Raw genomic sequence first — 9,351 nt, forward strand, 5'->3', positions numbered from 1 at the left:
TGCTGTTTCATCTTTTATTCGGACTTTGAGCAACAATTTTTAGTTCGTTATTGACAAAAAAAAACAAGTTTATGGATGTCTCGAAGTGCAGAAAATGCTTAAAAAGTCTAAGTTGATTTCCACATATTACTGAAAGGAGATCATCAGTTTCGGTTTCGAAAGCTAAAAGCGTGTGCACCTCGTTCTATATCATGCCGTTATTTTATGACCTTATGTGTGCTGCATAACCAGAAAATTTTGGACGGTTTACAACAAAAGGAACATGCTCGAAACATCCGTATTGCAGCAAGTGCTTTAAGTGGCTAGAAATGCCGCAAATTAAGTATTTGCACTGCATGATACATGATTGTACATTGTACTGCTGTCAATGCTATGAATCAACTACTTCGATCGGACAAGCAAAAATGTAAAATGATCCATAAGATATAATAAGGACAGGAGGAAGTTCTGAATTACCTGAGCTCTCAACTGTAGCCGGGTGACCCGTGGCAAAGGCGGACTGCATATGGCGCACAATAGATGGAAGCCAGGGACGTCGCGGTAACTTGCTTGGGGAGTCGCTGGCCCGCAGGAGGCACATATCCCTCATATCTAGAGTCCAAAGAGCTACTACTGGGGCTAGTTGGAAACGCATTCTTGAATGTATTGGTGAGCACTATCAAAATACGGAAAGGTGTTGTGTGTGTTCGTCCCTTTCCGTATCTTGATAGCGCTCGCCAATACATTCAAGAACATAGCTCATATCTGATGTTTTTTTTTAACTGTGTGAAGCCCACGTCTGTTACAATCTTGCTGCGGGGCATTGCGAGAGATGTTTCGATCGGGTGAAACAGATCTTGGAGGCCAGCCTAGCTGCGCTGTTTCTGGTCATTTTTCCGACGAGCTTTCGCCTAATGGTACCTCCTTGAATAACGTTGACACATTTGTAATAAGCCCATGCCCCTCTTCTCTATTCTTTTCGATAGAAACACGTACGGCTCACTAGGTTCCTGTGTGATGCGTATACGCACACAGTGACTTTGGGAGCAACACAGCAGCTAGGCCTGCAGTGTATGACCGGATTTCTCCAAATGACAAGCACGTGCGTTGATGAAACGACAACTGGAACAAGGGAAGTATCCGACATGGCGAGCGACGAGTGAATATTAAAAAAAAAACTGCGCTTGAATGCACAGACACGTGCGCACTTATAAGGCAAAATGGCATGCGTCGGTGCGATGAAGGCGGCGGAATTCATTTCTTACTGCAGTTTCAAGAATTTTCAGGAAAGAGGTTTCTGGTTGTACATCTTCGCAACTGCGTTTTTGTCTGTTATGTCAAGTGCATGGTTTGTTAGCAACGGTTTGATGAACTTCTTGCATACATATGCCGCTACCGTTGTTCTCACAGGCCAAAACAGGCAAAGCCGCGATATTCTATTCACAATTAATGTAGAACAAGCATGTGTCCAGTGGCCTTTGAAGATGCGTTCAGTCTTTGAGCATGATATCAACGAACTTCTTGAGGCCTTGTAACACTCTTAGGTGCGCTGACGTCGGTTAAAAGAGTCCACCCCTGTCTTGATGGGCAGCCAAACTGTCTACAGTAGCATTCCCTTGGCTGGAAATGCAAGCAACAAACTACAGAATATTTTGATGTTGTGTTTGGCTGCCAGTTTCTTCCTCTAATTACCCTGAGCCGTCTTTCTCGGAGTTTTAAGTCAGCAGGAATTTCATGGAACGAAACGTCGGACTTCTTGTTTCGCTGACTGGACATGCAAAACGGAACGCAACAGCAATGCATTTTCGCTCGCTACTCCCTCCAGCAACTGCAGTCATCGACGCGTCACTTGTCAAACGGTAACACTAAACACACCACACGAACAATATAAGAAACAGCGCACCACAAGGCATACTTCTTGCTGCAACGGCAGTCATAAGAAAATTCTGTGCTGCCTGCGTGTCGTCTGCTAGAAGGTCGTTTGACAGCGCCGCCATACGGCGGACGCGCGCTCTACGGCGGGCAGAAAAAGCCCTGACGCTTCATGCATGTTCTTCAGGAGGAATTGGCCAATTGGCAGCAAGGTTGCGATGCATGGAGGAAGAAAAAAACTTTTTTTCCTCCATTCCTTTCCCCCCAAAAAGCCAATTATTATTATTATTATTCCTCCATGTTGCGGTGGCTATTTGCATGGCTTCGCCCCGCAACCGTTTATTCGCACAAAGAACCGTAGACTAATGTTTTGCTGTAAAGACGCAGTGAATAAAACGACAAATCATTTATTTTGCTAAGAAGCTGTATTTAAAACTCAACAACATCAAGCAAAATAAGCAGCGTTTTCAGTTTTGTAATTAAGTTTGCTGTTCACTCAATTTTGTTGCCGTGAAGGTGCGCTGTGAACATGTCATTTTCAAAATAGACAGAAACGCAATGAAAAAAACAAATATTGTTTTGTTTTCGTGATATTTCTTTTCAAAAACTCAACAACATGAAGGAAAATTAGAAGCGTTTCAGTTTAGCAATTGGATTTGCTATTGGGTAACATCTTTTGCTATGAGGGCGCGCTGGCAGTGTTATCGCGTGAACATGGCGGCCTGCAAGAAAACAGCTGATTCCATGGCTAGTTCCTGTTTTTTGTTTTTTTTTTGCTTGTCGTCAAAAATCAAGCTACTTTGCGGATGCCTTAAGTGCGCAGAAAAATCTGAAGGCAGTGAATGCTACGGGCCTTACAGTCCTTACAGCCGGAGTTTTGTCATCGCAGGGGTCTGTCGAACCTCGAGAAGCAGTATCAAGGTTCGTTGAATAATAATAATAATTGGTTTCTGGGGGAAAGGAAATGCCGCAGTATCTGTCTCATATATCGTTGGACACCTGAACCGCGCCGTAAGGGAAGGGATAGGGGAGGGAGTGAAAGAAGAAAGGAAGAAGAGGTGCCGTAGTGGAGGGCTCCGGAATAATTTCGACCACCTGGGGATCTTTAGCGTACACTGACATCGCACAGCACACGGGCGTCTTAGCGTTTTTCCTCCATAAAAACGCAGCCGCCGCGGTCGGGTTCGAACCCGAGAGCTCCGGATCAGTAGTCGAGCGCCCTAACCACTGAGCCACCGCGGCGGGGCATTCTTTGAAGCGCACTTGAGCATTTAATTATGCAACGCCAGCAAGGACGCAGCAAGCTCGCGAGAGCGCCGAGCTTGCATGCAACGCTGGAGATACGATGGGGCACAATGGTGGTGGTTGGTACTATGAATTATTCTGGGGAGGGGGATACTGGCCCCGACGTATGTTGGCCCTTTGGACATCACTCTTGGGGACCAGGGGAGGGGGAAGAAGGGAGGGGAGAGGTTGTCACCGTCGCTGCCGTTGAAGTTCTTGGCCGTGGGACCCAGGCTGCGTTCCAATACTCTAGACGTCTAACAAGACGTCTAGTGTGACGTCTAGGAAGCCGTCTACATGTCCATATATTGGAACTCGTCTACTACTCACGCCGCCTCGCGGCATAATAATGTAACTAAAGCTTATGAACAGTTGCACTATAATTTTTCTCAAACTGAGCAATAACGATAATTAAAAACGTGTTTTTAACAAGTTTACACATTTTTTCTGCAATGACTTAGCGCGCAAATCAGACTGGTGGATGCGCCTGTCGGTCAGTCTACTTGTAGCAGATGGGGCCGCTCTCCGAAGACGACGCTAGACATATGCAATTATTCTTTTATTATAGATGCTAAACTGTACATGCTCCTCGAACGTGCTCGTCCAGATGGTCCTGTAAACATAAGAAAGAATACGAAAGACTGTAATCAATATGCGCGAACTGCGATACGGCTAATGTACAGTGCAACAGGAAAACACATGCGTGCTATTAAACCCAGGGACGGTATTACGGATCGCTCTCAAAAACTGTCTCAATTTCGGGATTGTGACTTCAAAATGACGACACCGCGAGATGCCGACCGCGGAACCAGCCAATGAGGAGCAAGGTTAGAGTGTACTAGAATTCTAGTACACTCTAGCAAGGTTGCGGTGGCTAGTAGGAGGGTTCCGCCCCGGAGCCATTTATTCGCACGACAAGGGACCGTAGACTAATGTTTTGCTGTAAAGACGCAGTGAATAAAGCGAGTAATGTTTTATTTTACTAAGAAACTGTATTTCAAACTGTACAGTACCAAGCAAAAGAAGCAGTGTTTTCTGTTTTGCAATTAATTTTTCTGTTCAGTCGCTTTTGTTGCCGCGAAGGTGTGCTGCCAGCGGTAAAGCGTGAACATGTTAGTCTAAAAATAAACAGAAACGCTATGATGAAAATCAGTAATGGTTTATTTTGGTAACAAACGGTGTTGAAATCTCAACAACACGAAGGAAAATTAGAAGCATTCTCAGTTTTGCAATTAAATTTACTGTAGGGTAATTTTTCTTGCCATGAGGGCGCACTGGCAGTGGCATAACGTCATGGAAGAATTTATTTCCTCCATGCATAACGTGAACATGGCGGCCTGCAAGAAAACAGCTGATTCCAAGGCTATAGTTCCTGTTTTTTCGCGTGTCGTCTAAAATCAAGGTACTTTGCGGATGTCGTAAAAGGACACTGAGGAGAATTCTATTATTTTTTTTATTAGCAATATCTGATAGTTCGGCATTTCATGGCTTTGTTGCCGCTTGTTCGGAAGCGAAAGATGCATTTATTTCAAAGAAATTCGGATTTTAAGTTGAAAAGTTTTTCCCGCCGCTCCGATTCAAACTCGAGAACTCTTATGGCGTCATGGAGAACTCTTAAGCGGGGGCTACATGGGGCGTTTTTCTCCTGCGATTATCGCGTGTAGACAAAAAAACGCGTCAGAGGGACGCTGGCCAGGCTACATGAGGCGTACAAGTGGCGAACGCCGCCGCAGTGTGGCCAGACAAGGCAAAAATGTTTTGGCCACCACTAAATGAACGATCAATGCTTATATGTTGTTTGGTTGTGTTATAATTATTAAATTAGGCAATAAATATCCTACAGTTATGTCTATACACATTTTCAAGTATGTTTAGTATTGTCTCGATATTTTTGTGGATGTTCAGCGGAGAGAGTTGGCCAGAACTGTTTCGTCTGGCGACCCTGTGCGACTGAAATGGCGGTGAGGATTGGGCAGACACTATTGGTGTCTTCGACTGGTCGCTTTAGATCGCTCTAGAGCGCTCTGAGAGGCGACCGCACACTCGGCTGGTCGAAACCGGGCGCTCTGACTACATTCGGCTGGTTCTTTCTGAGCGCTCGCCTCCAGCTCAGAGCGCTCTGACGCGCTCCGAGAAAAAAGTCGGAGCGGCTCCAAGATGTGTTCACGTGACAGAGCCACTTCCGCTACGTCGCAAAAGCGGTATGAGTTAACCGCGGCGTCCCCTGCTCGTAGGCAGAAGCAAGTGTCGGCTTGTGGTGTAGTCACGCAGTTGTAGCGTCCTTGCTGCGTTGTGTTCTGCGTGGGCCGCGCTGTGTGAAACAAAAAATGTCCAAGAGGCGCCGGTTAACTACGCTTGGAATGCCGTCTGTGTTGCTGTCGCACGACAACTAGTGATTCCAGCAGCAGCTCAGACGAGGACGACAGTGCTATCCACAAGGCTATGTCCGAAAAATGAACGTCCCGTGGGACGGAAACCCGAAGTAGCGATCGATACAGGCTAAGCGGCGACCGCGATTCAAACTGTGTGCGGCCACGTGTGGCTAAAGGTAATCAAGGGACCTTACGTGCAGCCACTGTTGACATCAGCAGCGGTGCCGCGTAGTGGTTCCGGAAGTTACGTCCCCCTTCTGCCTCCTCCGTTTCCGCTCTAAAAACTCGCTGACCATTCGGCTTGACTACTCTGGCTATGCGCTCAGAGCGAGAGCGGCTCCCACTCTGACAGATCCTTACCGGATCGCGGGAGCGACCAGTCGAAGACACCATATATGTGAGCTTCGTTCTGTGCACTGCTTGTGGCTCTCGTTGCTGAAAACCAGTTTTGAAAAGAGTTTTCATTTACTTCGAGCGGACGGCAAGCAGGGAGATAACTGCGAGGGAGAACACGCCGCTTCTATTCTTGTGACCAAGGCCAGTGTCCATGGGGGCACATCGGCGTCTTCTGCTGTTAAATAAAAGATTATTGCTCATGAAGATGAGGGACATAGAAGAAAAGCAGAAAATAAAGAGGAAATTTTAGGTGCTCCCCATCTGGCAATTAAGAAAGGAGGAGGGTGAATAACGCGCGCGAAGTGCTCAAGGGATGCTGAGACGGCTGGCCGCTGCCGCTGAATACAGACGGAAGTGAGTCCGGCAGGCACTTCCGGTAGCGTCTGACGCGCGCACGCCGCGTCAAAATCTAGCCGTTCCTGATCGGCGGCGGCGGGCGTTTTTCTTGACGCCGGGCGTCAAATCTGCGCCGTCGGGCGAAAATCGCCTCAAAAACGCTCCATGTATTCCGGGCTTTATGGCGTCATGGAGAACTCTTATGACATCACCGGACAGAGTGACGTGAAACATGACGTAAACGCAGACTCCGTGATTTCTGGTTTCTAGCGGTGCGGTCTAGCAGCTGCCGAAATGAAGGCTACCGCCGCCGCACGTTGAAGGCATCTATCGCGGGTCGCTACCGTCGCTTCGTTTACGTTTGCACCGGCGTCTTGCCAGCGTTACGATGGATCCCGTTCCCGAACCCGACGACGTAGTTCTCGCAAAAACTCTGGCCTGCATTTCAGCGACCTCAGCCCCACAGAGCGTGCGATGCATTTGAGGGAGCACGGTTAGGTTAGGCGCCGGCGGGTCGTTTCCCCCTTCCGCCGTGAGCAGCCGTTGCAAACTAAATATCATAACCCCAGTGCGGGGAGTCGCGAGGGGCCAGGACAAGATCGGCGCGTTGCGCCCATCGGAGGCTGGCCGGGGCTTTGGAGCCAACGGATTGTGATTCCTTGAACGGCGTGGTTGCATGGTGCAACAGGCGGCGTCGAGGTCTCCCATGGTTGCAAGGGCCAAGTTATTTATTTAATTTTTTGCCACAAAAAACGGATGGGTACTCAAGGGCGGTCACGTTTAAAGTTGGCGGCTTGAAACTAAAGCCGACGCACGACGCTTCAACGGCTTCCGCTAGATCCTAGCGGGTCCACTGGATCGGGCTCTCACCCACTTGCATGTACCTTCATATGTGTACTGTGTGTGAATGGATTAAATTAGCCGGGAGCTCGAAAAGGCAGCTCCGCCCAACTGCCAAAGCTATTGAATTACGTCACAACGCGCACCTCGCCGTGGAGCCGAATCAGTCTGGCCGGGCCGGCGGCGGCTGGCGCACTCGGCGCGAAATAGAGACATGCTCCAAGTCGCCGCCAGTGCGGTCAGAGTGCGCCGAAGCCGCCGAACGCGTCGGCGGTCAGGCGCAGTTGGAGTATAGAGGGTCTCGCTTTGTCCGACGTGACGTCGCCGTGCAGCGCGCGCGCGCGCGTTACTCCGGAGCATAAACGCGCCTTAACAGAGCTTGCGCTGAACCGCTAACCAATGTATTCGGTGGCGGCATCTATGGGAGCCACTGAAGCCTCTCGCCCTTTCACTGAATAAAAAAAAAATCCCGTGCCGAGGCTCGGAATCGGACCAGGGCCTTTTGCGTTTGAAATGAAGACGCTACCACTCCGCCACGACGGCTCAGGGTGTAACCGCCAATAAAGGCGCATCTAGTGAATGCACTCTTCCGATGCACAAATCTCCGCCCTTTCGCTACGTATATCCTGGCCTAACAGAGCTAGGCTGTCAGCAATTTTTCTTAACTGCCTTCTACCTTGTCTCCCGTCCCTAATAAACGATTTCCGTTAAGTAGTTTGAAGTTGACTGGCACAGCCGGGAATGTTTCGCTGGGCGAGCGTGTAAAGACACAAGTGCTCTTTATACTGCGAACTGCCTTGTACGATCACCGACCATCGTGCCAGCATAGTTTTTCAGCGACCGTGGCGATCATCTGACAAGGCTTTATAGGCTCCTTCAAAGGTTAGCTAGCACTTGAAGCGGCAGTTAAAGTTCCTCTGCTGTTCGGCGCTTGTATATCGAGGCGCGTCAAAAACAAAACCACGGGGCACGCAGAGCCCATAGACGCGAATCGCCATAAAAAATCGAAACTCTCCTGACCGCCTGTGGCGCCGCCAAGCATCGGTTTTCTTTGCTTCCAACATCCAGATTGTCTTTTGTCTGCCTTCCTTGTGTGATAAAAGTGCTCTATCGGTTTTAAAACTAAATTTACTTCAATATTAAACCGCGCAATCTTCCTTTGTCAGCCTCAGACATTTGCGGTTAATGTAGCAAGGAAAATTCCTCCAAGGTGGCGTCTCTTGTCCTATGACGTCTCCACGCTTTTACTTGCGAGATTGGCCTGTGGCGGCGATACCTGTATTTTGGTTCTTGCTACTTTCTACCTTACGAGAGCTTTGTTTTCAGTAAGAGCGGCGTTTTTGTGATCAGGAGCTGGTATCCTATCGATACAAGCCAACTTCAATTTCTCCTCAGTGCCCCTTTAAGTGCGCTGAAAAATCTGATTGAAGGCAGTGAATGCTACGGGCCTGCCGAGATCAACTTACAAGGAGCGCTCGGCTCGAAAACGGTCATCGGCGCCTACCGATGACCGAGTGACGTGTGGTTCTTTTATTATCTTTAGAAAATAGCAGAAAACCATGATTCATCACACAGAAGCAACTGCCGACAGACGGGAGCAGACAGGTGCAGCTGATGATAGCTTGCAATCTCGGTGCGGGGAGTGAGAGCCGACACGGTCTGCCTCTGTGGCAGCAATCACTCGTCTGCCTCGTAACCAAGTGGTGCCGCCCACGTCGGGCTAAGCACTTGATGTTTCGTTGGTATTTTTGTAGTCCCGTTCGGTTGATGTTCAGTTGTTGCGGCGTTTCTTTTTTTTTTCCTGTGCAAGATGTAGAAATTGTGATGTTTATGCTCCGCTTAGTTTGTTTATAGAGAAAGGAAGCACTTGATTTGATAACTTTGCTATTGTCACCGAGGAGAGAACGAGCTTGTTCCAATAACGTTATTTGCTTATCTTGTAGTAGATCCAGGGCCAGCCAGGAAAGCAGTTTGCTTGTATGGCTTGTGTAGAGGCTAATTGCAACTGGGTAGAAAGTTGAGCAAGTATGTTCATGTTCGCTGGTGCCCAGCGCTTGAATTCCATATGCTCCAGGGCAGCGATATAGGTAGGACAGGGCAGTGATGTGCAATATGTTATTGTATTTTGCTCAGCAGGCGGAGTGATGTTGGGTTGGCTGGGTTTGGAGAGGGCAGTGTTTGAAAGGCCTTAAATACTTTGCATAGCTTCTAGCATGCACTTACTTTAAGGTCGGAAGACCACTTTGGTTTGTTTTAAATTATGGTCCATGTT

This window comes from Amblyomma americanum, chromosome 2, assembly GCF_052857255.1.
Source record: "Amblyomma americanum isolate KBUSLIRL-KWMA chromosome 2, ASM5285725v1, whole genome shotgun sequence".
Lineage (NCBI taxonomy): Eukaryota > Metazoa > Arthropoda > Arachnida > Ixodida > Ixodidae > Amblyomma > Amblyomma americanum.